This window comes from Culex pipiens, chromosome 1, assembly GCF_016801865.2.
Source record: "Culex pipiens pallens isolate TS chromosome 1, TS_CPP_V2, whole genome shotgun sequence".
Lineage (NCBI taxonomy): Eukaryota > Metazoa > Arthropoda > Insecta > Diptera > Culicidae > Culex > Culex pipiens.
Genome location: NC_068937.1, coordinates 48,144,039 through 48,157,763, shown reverse-complemented (window position 1 = coordinate 48,157,763; position 13,725 = coordinate 48,144,039). Strand labels below are relative to the sequence as shown.

The following is a 13,725-nucleotide window of genomic DNA, read 5'->3' as shown; positions in this document are numbered from 1 at the left end:
TGTGTGCATCACTTTTGGTGAATACTTTTGTACTTTTGTGCCAGAAAAAAACATCAAAGTTTATCTTTATCTTTAGCAAACCGGAGTTGTCTCTGCGGAGGTTGGGATTGGTGGGGCTTTGTGGTAAACATTCCAGGACAGGTTCTCCCCGGGGAAGAAGTGTGAAACCACATACTTGCTGTGCTTGCTTACCGCACAAGTACAGATAAACATTTGTTTTCTTCTGGAGTAAAAGTTTCTGAAGGGAGTTTTTGTAAAGAAAGTGAAGAAAAGCTGCTAAAGCGTGTTATAATTACGATAATTGCAATGTCGAGCAAAGCAAATAAGAATAAGAATAAAATACTGCAAAATATCTTTGCATCGGCCGGGAATCGAACCCGGGCCGCCCGCGTGGCAGGCGAGCATTCTACCACTGAACCACCGATGCTTCTTACATTTTGATCCGATAATCATGCAATAGAAAAATTAGAGAATTCGAGTTTGAAATATAAAGTTTGCAATTTTAAAAATGCATAACCGTTGGCTCATTTTATTTGAACAAAAAATATAGATAATCATTGAATTTTTTTTTACTATTTTATTGCTTTATTGAAATACAGTGGACTTTCTAGCTGTCAATCTTCTCGATATCAATATTTCTCCAGCAGTCATCATCATTAGTTTGTCCATTTATTTTTCCATACAAATTTGGCAGCTGTCCATACAAAAATAGTATGTGAAAATTCAAAAATCTGTATCTTTTGAAGGAATTTTTTGATCGATTTGGTTTCTTCGACAAAGTTACTATACTGAAAAAAATTATACAAGGTGAAAAAAAAGGTGATTTTTAATTTCACAATTCATATCTCGGTCAAAGATTTTTTGCACATTTTTTAAATTTCTGAAAATTAACGGTACACATCAACCAGAGCTTTTGCACCAAGATTTTTGTTACAGACATTTTAGTATCTTCAAAACTACGGGAACTATTGATATGATTTTTTATTCATCCCCTAAAGTACTGTTATCAAAGTAATTTACAACAAAGTTTGACTATTTTTACAATCAGGTTGTTGCAGGATTGGGGGCCGTAAGTTTGACAATTTTGGAATAAGAAGACAACAACTTCCTTGGTTGCTGTGCACCCTTAAATGCCAACTTTTCAGAAATTCCCCTAAAACATATAAAAAAAGTGTTTGTTTTGCAAATCAAGTTTTAGTGACAAAAAGTGAAATTGATAATCACCCAATTTTTTTAACCGTGTATATTTTTTTCAGTGTAGTCCATATCCATACCTACAACTTTGCCGAAGAGCTCAAATCGATCATAAAATTTCATCAAAAGATTTTTAAATTTTCACATATCATTTTTGTATGGACAGCTGCCAAATTTGTATGGAAAATTAAATGGACAAACTATAATGATGAAAAATGGCTGCATTGGGCATACCGAAAGCACCAAAAATGTTTCAACCGGATTAAAAAATACGAAAAAATAAATTTCAAAAAGAAAAGACCGATTTTGTAGAGAATTGCTCTCTATAATTTGATACCTCCCGCTCTCGACGGTCCCTTCAATATCGACAACGAGAGAGTCAACTTTTTATGTTAAATTATTCAACCAAATTGTTTTTTTTTTCATATTGTTCAACCTTGTTCATCTTTGATGATGCGAAAAGCTGCGAGAATTCTCTGCAATAAGCTTTTAATGGCATTGTTGATCTGACGTTTGGTTGCTGAGTCTTGCAAAGAATGAAAATGACCAAACATGAGTTTTTTAACTTCTACTCAATTGACCCTCAACTTTCAATCGATGATATCTTGGAAACCATTGGTCAGATTTTCAATGATAGAAATTGAAACTTGCGACAAATTTTCTCTACCTTTTAAGAAAGATTTTTTGATTTTTGACGATTTACATTTCATTAGGGCGAAATAATATAATTCAAGCTTATTTGAAATGTAAATTGTGATTATATTTTCATTTCCAGAGTTTTTTTTATAAGAAGGTCCTATAAGCTATTTTCATGTTTATATCAACAAAAAACCCCTAGATTTGCAACACAATTTTATGTCGAAATAAAAAATCTATTCCACCCTCACACAACCTCAACCAGTCGATTTTTTTATTGATCAATAACGTAAATAAAAAAAATCATGGTAATAATTCATGTGGAAATGGTAGTAAATGCCTGTAAAAAGTGAAATTTATCTTTAAGTTCTTAAATTTTATTTTGTCCTGAGTGACTTTTTTGTAAATTTAATTGAAATTACAATAAAAAGACAACTTTTACACATTTAGAACCGGGGATACAATCAAAATAAGTGTTTATAGAGCATTCAAAAGCTCATCATTTGGAAATCGGATGTAATATATCTGCTGTTCTGTGTCGGTTCTAACTTAAACCAGTCAAAAATATCAAAATATTTAGCCAAAAGAAAATAGTGGCAAATGGTTTTTTGACTGCCAAGTTAAAGAAAAATAGCCTAATGTTCTGAAAACTGATTAAAATTGTATTCAAATAGGACCACCAACAAACATCTAATTTTTATCATAAACGACAAAAAGTTTTTTTGATATATATTCCAAAAACATCTTAAATTACTATAAGACATGATAAGTAAGATAACCAAACATTTGGATCACAGAAAGAAAACGACTCTTTTCAAAACCTATTAAATTCCTATAAACGTTTAATCGACTCCTTCTTCTCAGGATGAAGGAGTCGATAAAACGTTTAAAGATGTCTGATGTATGCATAGTATACAAATACATTTTAATAGAAGTATGTACTGGAAACAACTCCTCGGAAAATTGAATGTCTTGTGTAAACCCGTTTTGTGATGTGATGAGAATACGACATTTCTAAAATATCTTGAAATTCTTTGGATTATTTAAAAAAAATCTGTTTTGTGTCTGTATCTCTTCAAAGATATCGGAAGAAAACTTCCTAGCCATTGTTTCAATTCAATCTCTCAATCATTTCGTCATACCCACTTCAATTGGCCTCATCCGAAAGCAAAACAAAAATCCCCACCGCCCTCACAAACAGCAGCCTCCCACTCAAACGCCCCTCTACTCTGCTCCACTATGCGTCCTTGACCTTTGTCACCGCACAACCCTCCGCCCCTCTCCCACATCACCATCCAGCACCAGCTTCCTCAAACGCGCCCACCGCCTCCTACGACGACTCCACACTTGAAAATAAAACGCATCCCGCAAATCGATAGCCAGAGACAGAGACTCTACTCGCTCAAACTCGCCCCCGAAAAACAAAAGCAGATGGTACCACCATCGCCTACTACGTCGTAGCAGCAGCAGCGCCTGCAAGATAGACATTACGCACTACACACGCTCCGGAGGAGCGCGCGCGGAGCAGACAATAAATCTTGTCCTCGTCGGAAGCCGACGAAGTTGGAGGACCGGTGGGGGTCCCGCAGATTGTGTGCTCCACTGACTGAATTCTTCTTGCAGAGCCGACACGGACCCCGTCGGGGTTTTGCCATCTTCTGAACGGACGGAGAACCGAGAAGGGAAGAAGAGAAGCGCCCGAAGTAGGCGCAGACTCCGTTGCGAGCCACGTGACTTGCGAATGAACCGCCAATGAACTCGGGAAGCGTCACGCGAGCGTCACCGGCGTGAGTTCCAGCGCTGACCGAGGAGGGAAGAGGACGAAGCCGAAGTTATAATTAGAACAGTCTCGGAGTGGTGAGAGTGAGAGCGCGCGCGGTCACGCGAGCACGTGTGTGTTTGAAGAGACGGTACATAAGAGGGGGAGAGCTGGGCGACGAGTCTTGTAGACATCGCTGGTGAAGGGCACCCAGCAAACCAAACGTCCAACAAAAAGTGCCAACGTCGGCGAAAATTGAGTGCTTGCGGGGTTGTTCCTTTAATTTTACTTTTCAATAACCGATTCCGGATCGATATCTTGACGCGGGCGGTGTCTTAAAGTGCGAACTACTGGTGCGGGCAGGGTCTGCTGAACCCTCGTTTTACGGTCAAGCTGGGTGCTGAAAAGAAGCTGGACATCTCGCAGCAGCTGTTCGCGGGACACGTTGGATATTCAAATTTCCCCTGATTTTTTACACGGAGAACCAACTTGGGAGAGCGAATCAAGGTGTTGGTGAGCTGCGCTCACCTTGGTGGGTAACACACCTTGTGCTGCTCACGGTTTCGCTCGTTCGTTCGTCTATGTACTTCGGGACTTCGGCTAAGCCAAAGCTCTCCAGCAGCTCAAGGCTGTCGGTGTGTGCTGTGCGAGGTGTACGTTCCAGGCTATGTAAACTTTAAGATAATATCCTTTTTATGTGTGGCTCGCCTTCTCGCTCTGTCTCACCTCTGTTCAGCTTGTACCTTGCTCTCCCTCTCTGTCCTGTTCGGTCGTCGTCGTCGGTTCCTCAGGTTAGCGAGAGAAAGCTGCCGTACCTGCACCTGGCGGGAGCCAACCAGGGCCCACCGGAGGAAGAGGTACCTGGGCGCTTATGTACTCACCGTTGATTCGCGCGCGGGCCTGTGTGCCTGCAAAAGGTGGAGTCTATTTCATTAAGGGACGACGACGGTGACGAACCCGAGACGTTCCCAGAGACCTCGGCAAGGTGAACCTCAACCTGTCCCGTTCACCAACGGAGGGAGGAAGATCCCAACGCCATCTTCTTTTTCCTCGCACAGTATCGCAGAGATGAGATAAATAACCCTCGGAGATGACATCTCCAGTATCTACTCTATAGTACAACACAGTCAAGATAGTAGCGCTAGCTTGTCCTGAGTTTATGGATTTTTTGTCTCTCGGTGGCATCGCTCGTCGTTCTTCCGACAATGTTGCTGGACCGCCAAGGGCGGTCGTCGGAAAATCGATACGCCAACTCTTGATTCGCTCTAGTACTAACGTTTTCTTTTTTGTTTTTAGTCGACTTTTTGCTGCTACCTCTTTGGTTGCTGATGGTTCGCATCGGATCGTAGCTTCTGTTGTTGTTGTTGGGTCGGGATGATGGAGAGGATGCTGGAGTGGAGAGCAGTCCATAATGAGATATTAAAGTTTTTCCCTTGTGATACTACTACGAAGCCTTTGTGGGGGCGGTGATGGTCTGGTGGGTTTGCCAGCGAAATTTCTCTTCGGGTTCGAAATAGATAGTGCAGGGAAAGTGAAGGAGAACTTTTGATGTGCGGCTTTAATTCTTGGCGTTGGGGATTGAACGAGAAATGTTGAAGCATTTGCGAAATTTGGTCAGGAACATAGAGCTTTAAATGTTGACTCTTTTTGGTGAGTACGCACCTTTGTAGACGCTCTTCAATCACACTAATTCTTCAAAAACTATAGTTCTAATTTCTAAATTCTTATCTACAGTCCAATAAGGTCCAATAAACCGAATTTGCTTTTTTTTTCATTTTGGTGTTTTGGAATAGCCCTAACTTAAAGCGGTTTCAAAAAATAAAAATAAATAACATTTTGTTAATTGGACCTTTAAAAAAAACTCTAGACATTCGAGTTCATCAATCTCAAAGTAGTTAAATTCGAGTGGTTTACTTAAAAAAATATCTCAAAAACTTTCAACCACAAATTCGGTCGCCATCTTGAATCAAAAATATTGTGACATTGAATCATTTCCTGTTTGGAGACCGCAACCTAAATTTGTTAAAGATTCGACCTCTTAAAGATTAATTTTGGCTAGAATTTCGAATGAAACACAGTCAAACAACATAATTTTAATGAACCATGAATTCCGTACAACAATTTCGCAACAACTTTTTAGAAGGGGTTTACCTTGCGGATATTACGGAATACAGTCCAGATACTCGATTATCCGAGGCCTCGATTATCTGAAATTTAAATTATAGTTTGATTATCCGAAGATTTGTACGAAACTTCGGACAATCGAATCATGAACAAAAACAAATATTTTTCGTTTTTTTTTTTTTTTTTCTTGCTTGTAACATCAAACTCGAGTTCTGTCCCATTTTACTAATTTTACTTTACTTTAATAGTTGATTGCTCATTAAATACAAAATACATTTTTTCAATATTTAACCACCGCTATTTTGGCCGCCATCTTGGATTGAAAAATTCGGAATCACTGGAATTACTTTAGAGTAGTTTATGGGCCATACTGCAATCAAAAATAAGACAGCAAATTTTTTTATTCGTGATTCAATTTTTCAAAGTGATTTTTTTCCTAGGCCTTCGGATAATCAAGTTTGCTCTGTATCACGAAATTATTGTTTATTTTTTAAATTTCATTGATTCAAAATGTTAAAAAAATCATCACTGCTCTTAATCATTATCAATTACAAGTCAGGATGGCCGAGCGGTCTAAGGCGCTACGTTCAGGTCGTAGTCTACTCTGTAGGCGTGGGTTCGAATCCCACTTCTGACATGAACATTTTTTGAACATCGGACTCTTTATCAGTGGTTAAAACCACGTGAAATATATAACAAGGGAACAGGATGTAATTCCATCATGCACCTAATGTTGGCATATCAGGACATTGACGTACAATTGCAGCTTATAAAAGGCATTTTCAAGCAAGTATTTCTAAACAAAGAGTGCATCTCTTAAAGTTCTCACAGTTTACAAAATAATTTGTTTGAGAAGTGTTGAAAAAAAGCGAATTAGATAGAAATAGGACCAAATTGTTAACTTGTCAAACATAAGAGCTGATTCCCTTTTTCACCTTTAATCTTTTTCACTGTGTGATGCTTGTTGATTCTTTTCTAACACCCACCTCTGTTAGCTGCGTTGGCAAGCAAAAAAGTTTTCGATCCTGCCAGGAGTCGAACCTGGAATCTTCTGATCCGTAGTCAGACGCGTTATCCATTGCGCCACAGGACCTTGTTGAAAGTTGGTTTTCCATTAGCATTTTAATTATTTTTAAATTTCGTGTAAGAATAAATTAAAAATTTAGTAGGAATTATTATCGGTCTTTAACTCTTATGAAAGATTTATGTTGTTATGAACTGTATCTTGCTTGAACAAAATTGATATATCTTACAGGATTGTACAATATTGAGTTAAATTCGAATTTCAGAATGCAAAAACATGACTAAACTCACTATTAGGGGTTGACAATTTACGAAATTTAGAAACTATCAGAAATCGGGAGCTGGTCAGTTGACGAAAAATAATTCAATAAGCATAAGTTTTTCAAAAACCCGATCAGTCCAAACTCTTTATATGAATTCTTCGCAAAAAAGTCTAAATTGATCTGAGGTAATCAACCACTTTAATTAAACTTAATTGTGGTCAATGATCTCGAATTTTGTATCAAAATAAGATCAAAAATAACAATAAGAAAATCATCATTCGATTACACACAGTTTCTGTCAAGAACTTCAAGTAAGGCCGAAGCAAATATTTTTTGAAATTTTTGTCCCGAGGAACTTTGGAAAAATGAAACTTGGGTCATGTAACATGTGATTATTGCACTAGATCGTAATATTTCGATCGTAATTTCTCGGCTCACGATCTAGATTTCTTCTAGAAAAAATTACATTTTTATATATTTTATTTGCTTGATTTTACTACTCATCGATTAGTAATTTGCTTTACAATTCCTGCTATTAAATTAGAAACTGAAGAACTTATGGTGTGGCCCAAAATTGTAAAAATTTGACATGAATTTGTACAAAGTTAATGATAAGGGGGAAGAATAACTAAGAATAAGAATACTTTCGTCTAGTTAGACTGTGAGTTTTGGCGATCATATAAGAAGAAGGATTTTTCGAATTTTCGTAAAGAACAAAGTTGGTTCTAATAAGAATGAGTTTTGTGAGAAAGGTATGTCGGTAATTATTTTCAATTGTTGAATATTAAACAAAATAAATAAAAACATTTCGAGAGCATAACTACTGAAAATTATTGAGGCGCCAGAGATGACCATCAGTTTTTACGGATCCATCGAACGGAATTATGGTGAACAGGTCAAAGCCACCCACACAAGAAAAATTGGAAGCGCTCAAGACCGAAAACGCTTCCTGATCCGATGTAAAAACATTCATTGAAAATTTGCTAGAGCGTCCAATTTCCCAGGGTAAATTTTTTTTAATCACAATGTTTGGACAGTAAGTAAAATAAAATTGCTTTTAAGTTTGTTTCTGTTATCAGTTTGAGAGAATATGATATAGAATAATGTTGATAATCAAGTAGAAAAGAAAAAAAATAATGCAGAAATTTTGTTTTTTTCGTGGCAAATATAGTTTTTTAGAACAAATCTTACTGGTTTGAGCCAATGAATAAATAGATGAGCATTGAATTACCTTAGAAATCTGCTTTTTCATTTGAAATACCATTTTTATGCCATCACAGCTCAACATTTTCAAATAATTGGAGCGAGTAGCGAGAATATGTTTGCATTTTTTGGGCAAATAGTTTATTAATGATTCAGCCTAATAGAAGAATGTTCATAGCAAAAAAAATAGTTAAGCAGTTTTATATTAAAACCTCTGACGCCCTTGGTAGCTCTAGTGCTCTAGACATTTTCCACTTTCAAAATATTTCTCGAACATTTTTAAACAAATTAACTTAATTCTTCTTGCACAACCTTCATTGAGACATTTGATGAAATGTTAATTTTTAATCATTTTAATCATGGTAAACAAAAACGTGAAAAAAACACCCAATTTCGATCTTGACGGGAGGAGGTACCTTATTTTCAAGTGATATAAAAACAATTTTCGTTTGAAAAAACTTGCCAAAATTAAAATAAATTTTTTTATTCCATAATAACGTAATTTTTGTTGCCCAACTAATATACAAGATCTATTACCATTTGTGAATGCTTCAGAAATGAAATTTCAAGGCAAACTGATAAGTTAAATCAGAACAGTAAATTTAAATGAATAAAGTAAAATTGAGTTCTTTCGTTTTTTTTTTTGTTAACTAATAAAAGGAACCCAAAAGTTTAGAAAATGTATACTTCCGATTGAATTTCGGGAATTCCCGTGAAACTTACAATCATTAGTTTTCAGTTACATCTTTCAGTTTTTTCATCATATATGGAGGGCCATAATCTGAAATCATTGGCCCAAAATATAAGGATTAAATTTAGATTCCAATTATTGCTCACAGGTATGTGATTTTATGTTAAATATATTCTAGAATTGAAAAAAAGATAACGTCAGTAATTTTTACATATCAGAACCAATTTAAATTATACCAAACAACTTTCATCGTAGGAATTATCTTGGATAGTTTACCAAAATTATTCTAAAAAATTTGTGGAATTTGATTAACTCTACCTTACATGCCAATCGTCTGAAAATCGACTCAACTCCACACACTAACTATATATTCTGATATTATTTTACACTTGTTTTGCTTTGTCAAAAGATGATATTTTCTTGGAATTCTATATGTTAACAATCGAAACGCAAAAAAATCACTTAAATCGCCAGCAACACCTTCACATAACATTGAACACGTGACTCCCACACACAATTCTCGATGAGGACGAAAATCCTTTTTTTCATCCCCCAAGGGCCAAAGGGCAAGAATCTCCCACATTGTTGCGAATCCAAATCCAAATCCTCCAGATCCGACACAAAGCAACAACGTCGTCCACACAGATATGATTTCCATTCATTCCGCTTTCTCGGTTTCGATTGTCCTGTCATATCTCACAGAGTGGACGCCAGGTTCAAGAAGAAAAGAAGAAGAAAGAAAAAGGATTCAGGGATCGCCCGGTGGATTGGTTTGTCACCGTTCTTCGCCACAACAAAAGACGGTAGCCGTCTTAATGAAAAAGGAATTTTCCACTTTTCATACCCTCTTTCCCACAGCTTGACCAAAAGAGGGAAACTGTGCGGGAGGGAGGCGGGATGAAATAGAACATTTCAATAGAGCCCGAAAGTGTATCCTTTTTCGGGGCTTTCATCAACCCTCCCCCCCTCGGAATGCAGCGCGCGTTGTGTCACAATGGACGGTGTCCAGTTTCCGATTGTCCCCGAAGCTTGGAGTTTTGGAAAATACGAGAAAAGAAATCTTCGGGGACCGTTGGTTGAAGCTTAACTGAACTTTATGAAAACATAGAATTACAATTCACAAAAATATCAAAATTGCATTTTTAAGTAAGAATAAACGAAAATCTTTAATTTCACACCATGTTACGGTCCCTCCTTCTTAAAGAGGTTCAACACACTCCTGAAGCAGGACTTAGCCGCCAAGCGATGCCAAATGCCTCCGGAGGAATCTAATTTCCTGTCCGAAGTCGGCGACGTTGATGGACTCAACGACGATGTCCCGTGGAGGTTGCGTGTTGATGTGATCCTTCCCCCGATGACCGGTCGGTCGATTCGAGGGGACACGTGATGACACACAAAGTGCTCCGTGAATCCTTTTGGTCCTGGCCACCCACCGCGTGGGCTGATTGAAATTGAGTTTTGTCTGTTTGTTTGGAATTCGGGCGAAAAAGGATTGTGATTGTGGTGAGGTATTGGATTTGGGAGAGGGTTTCAAGTTTGACGTTGCTAGTTGTGAATGAATGAGGAGGATTTGAAGATGATTTATCAGGTTTAACAGTTTAACATAAACTAGACAATATTGTTTCACGAATATAAATACAAAGTTTCAAACTTGAATGACACAATTTTGCAGAAAAATAAAACCTACCAAAAAATTAAATTGAATATCATTTCATCGATTTCCCACATGTTTTCCCTTGACCACCCATCCATGACTGTGCTCTTTTTTTAACAACTTCCCCGATCGCCTACTTGGACCCAAAACTTTTCCGTTTTTCTCCCCCCTCCGGAAGCTGCCCGAACGAGAAAACTTTTTTCTGTCGTTCACACTTGGCCTACTGTGCGTTGTTGCTCAGTCTCCACGTGATCCAGTTAGTAGCTTTTCCGTGTTTTACTTCACCTTCGTTGGACTGGCGCCGATTGCTGAGATGTCGCCGTGTCATTGTTTTTTATCGACATTACGGCGCGCCACTCTCTTGCCAGCGGGAACCTTGCTGGGCGGAAAAGTTTGTCCTTCAAGGAGCCTGGTGGTGTTCGGGGCCTCGGGGCTGCCGGCATGACCTGGCTACCTTTGAGGGGGTTGGTTAACAGAGTTTGTGGAGAACCCTTGGCTTGATGAAGTTAAAGATTTCAATTAGTTTGTTAAAAATCTTTGTTTTCTTAAATCTTAATTAAAATTTACTCAACAGCGGATAAGAGAGATAGTTGTTCAAATTTCATTTTTCAGCCAATTTTGGATCTTTAAAAAGTATTAGAATGAAGAACTATTAAAATTTAGGAAAATTTGAAGGTTTGAGGTTTGATTTGTTTTTTTTTGTGACTTTGCAATCTTTTAAAAAATGTATTTTTTTCTGGGGTCATTTTAGCTGTGTTTTTCCTATTTGTAATATTTTATGTAAAAATAAGTATGCTGAAATTTTTGTTTTGTCCCATAACATTTTTTTTCTGTAATTCAAATGATAATGAGATTATTCTATAGTAGAAAATGTGAAAATCTAGAAAATGTGAAAAGTAGGCAGTGAATAAGATAACTCTAGATTAAATTTTCAAAAGGTCCTATCTGCATAGGAAACCCATGAGGGATAGGTTGTTTTGAAAATTTAATCTAGAACTGCTGATTAAAATTCTAAAAATAAAGCAAAAAAAATTAGATGGGCAGTACATTTTTTGTAGAACACCTCCTCTTAAACAAGGGAAACATAAAAAAAATTGAATTTTTTTATCAAATTAGAAAATGACGTAAACTTTATATGAATTCACGCAAATCTTCAATCTGCAAAAAATAAATAAAAAATAAGTTTTTTTAACTCTTTTCAAAATTATCTCAAGAAATCAGGGATCGGCGCCGAAATTGATGATTGAACAAAATTTTCATGTTAGTAACTATAAAATCGCATGAAGGTTTTTAGAGAAGAAAGGGTTGAAGTAGGACTGTAAAAATCTGTATTCAAATATTTTAAAAATAATGTTTTTTGAAGAACACTTGCGGCCCCAAAATCAACTGTATGATGTATCGGAATGCATTTGAAAATTTAAAATGAATTTTTACTTAAAACACAAAAAATGAAGGTATCTCAAGTTTGAAGTTATTGGCATTTGAGATATTTTCAGCGGTTTCAATGCAAACTACATGGATAGCAATTCTGTAAGCAAATCCGGTAACTCTGTGTTGTTGAATTCCACAACATGGAAATGTTTCCAAAATCGTCAACGTTTTTCTCGATTTCGCTGCAAATGTTTTCAAAATTGTTAACATTGTTGTTCAAAATCGAAAAAAATGATGACGATTTGGAAAAATTTCCATGTTGTAGAATTCAACAACACAGAGTTACCGGATTTGCTTACAGGATTTCTATCCGTGTAGTGTGTAGAGATTAGCTTACGTTTTCAAAATGCTGAAGCTTCGAAATTGAAGTTTTTAAACATACAAATTGCTTTGACTCTTAATCAACACGACTAAACTAAATTTTCCAATAAGTGCTCTGAACATCATATTTTCCTTGATATTATTTAAAAAAAACTGGTAGACTTGGATGCTTTTTTAAATTTGTTCATAGAAAGAGAGTTAAGTAAAAAGTAAAGACAACAAGTCTTAGACAAAGTTGCTTTGATTGACAAGCCTGACAATTTTCTAATCGTTAAAAGTTCTATGAAAATAACTGAATATACAGCAATTCCCCACGAAAACAGCATGATTCGAAAAAAAAATATCCGATCGTGATCAAAATTTTTCAGGGGGTTCCTTGGCTGAAATAATTAGACCCGAATTTTTTTGTTTGGCCATTAAGGTGACCTACGCTGTGTTAAGGTGGTCCGAAAAATTGCAATTTTCGCCAATTTTTCCAAAAACAATCTTTTTCAAAAAATCATAATTAGCACCATTTCAACCGATTTTAGCTGTCTTAAGCGCAAACGTAAGGGTATAAGTTAGGCTTTTAAGAAAAAATAGTTAAAAGTTTCAAATATCTAGCCTAACATTTGAAAAGGTCAAATGAAAACTTAAAATGCTCTTTTGAAGGTCTCGGGACCAAAGAGCCTATGTCTAAAAATATTTTTATCAGATTCCTCGGAAAATTTTACATAACATATCAAAAAATGGTGAAGTTATGTTTTCAATGTTCCGAGATACGATTTTTTGAAAATAAAAACTGAGTTTTTCGACGCACCGCGCGCAAAAACGGGAAAATGTCGAAAACGGCAAAAAAACGACTTTTCTCACTAAAACCGCGATAACTTAAAAATTTCAGTGATTACTTATACATGTTAGGGTACCAAAATTTTTGTAATTGAAATACGCAACTTTTGGTACCCTAACATGTATCGCTCATCGCTGAAATTATATTAAATATTGAATACATAACTTCACCATTTTTTGATATGTTATGTAAAATTTTTCGAGGAATTTGATAAAAATATTTTCAGAGATAGGCTCTTTGGTCCCGAGACCTTTAAAAGAGCATTTTAAATTTTCATTTGACCTTTTCAAAAGTTAGGCTAGATATTTGGAAATTTTAAATATTTTTCCTTAAAAGCCTAACTTATACTAAGGCTTCCAACTCTTGCTGAGCAAAAATCCGTACACTTTGCCGATATGGCACCATGGTACAGTAGTTGTTCGGTAACTGGGCTGAGAACGTAGCCCAGTCACCGAATGTTGCTCGTTGACTGGGCTGAACAAAAAATAACGAGGGGAATTACAAGTATAAAACCGTGTCGTGTTTACAGCTAACAAATTTCACAAAAAGCTATCAGAGTGCTTATGACTTGCACGTTTAAAAGTATTCATAAAATAA

At 36.4% G+C, this 13,725-nt stretch overlaps 3 non-coding genes across 3 annotated transcripts; 1 reads left to right on the top strand and 2 right to left on the bottom strand.

Annotated features, from left to right (window-relative positions):
- Positions 1-356: 356 nt before the first annotated feature.
- Trnag-gcc (transfer RNA glycine (anticodon GCC)) lies at positions 357-427 on the bottom strand. The gene has a single exon. It is a non-coding gene; the product is annotated as a tRNA-Gly (tRNA).
- A 5,840-nt stretch (positions 428-6,267) lies between these two features.
- On the top strand, positions 6,268-6,350 carry Trnal-cag (transfer RNA leucine (anticodon CAG)). Its single transcript has one exon. It is a non-coding gene; the product is annotated as a tRNA-Leu (tRNA).
- Positions 6,351-6,733: 383 nt separating this feature from the next.
- Trnar-acg (transfer RNA arginine (anticodon ACG)) lies at positions 6,734-6,806 on the bottom strand. The gene has a single exon. It is a non-coding gene; the product is annotated as a tRNA-Arg (tRNA).
- Positions 6,807-13,725: the final 6,919 nt, after the last annotated feature.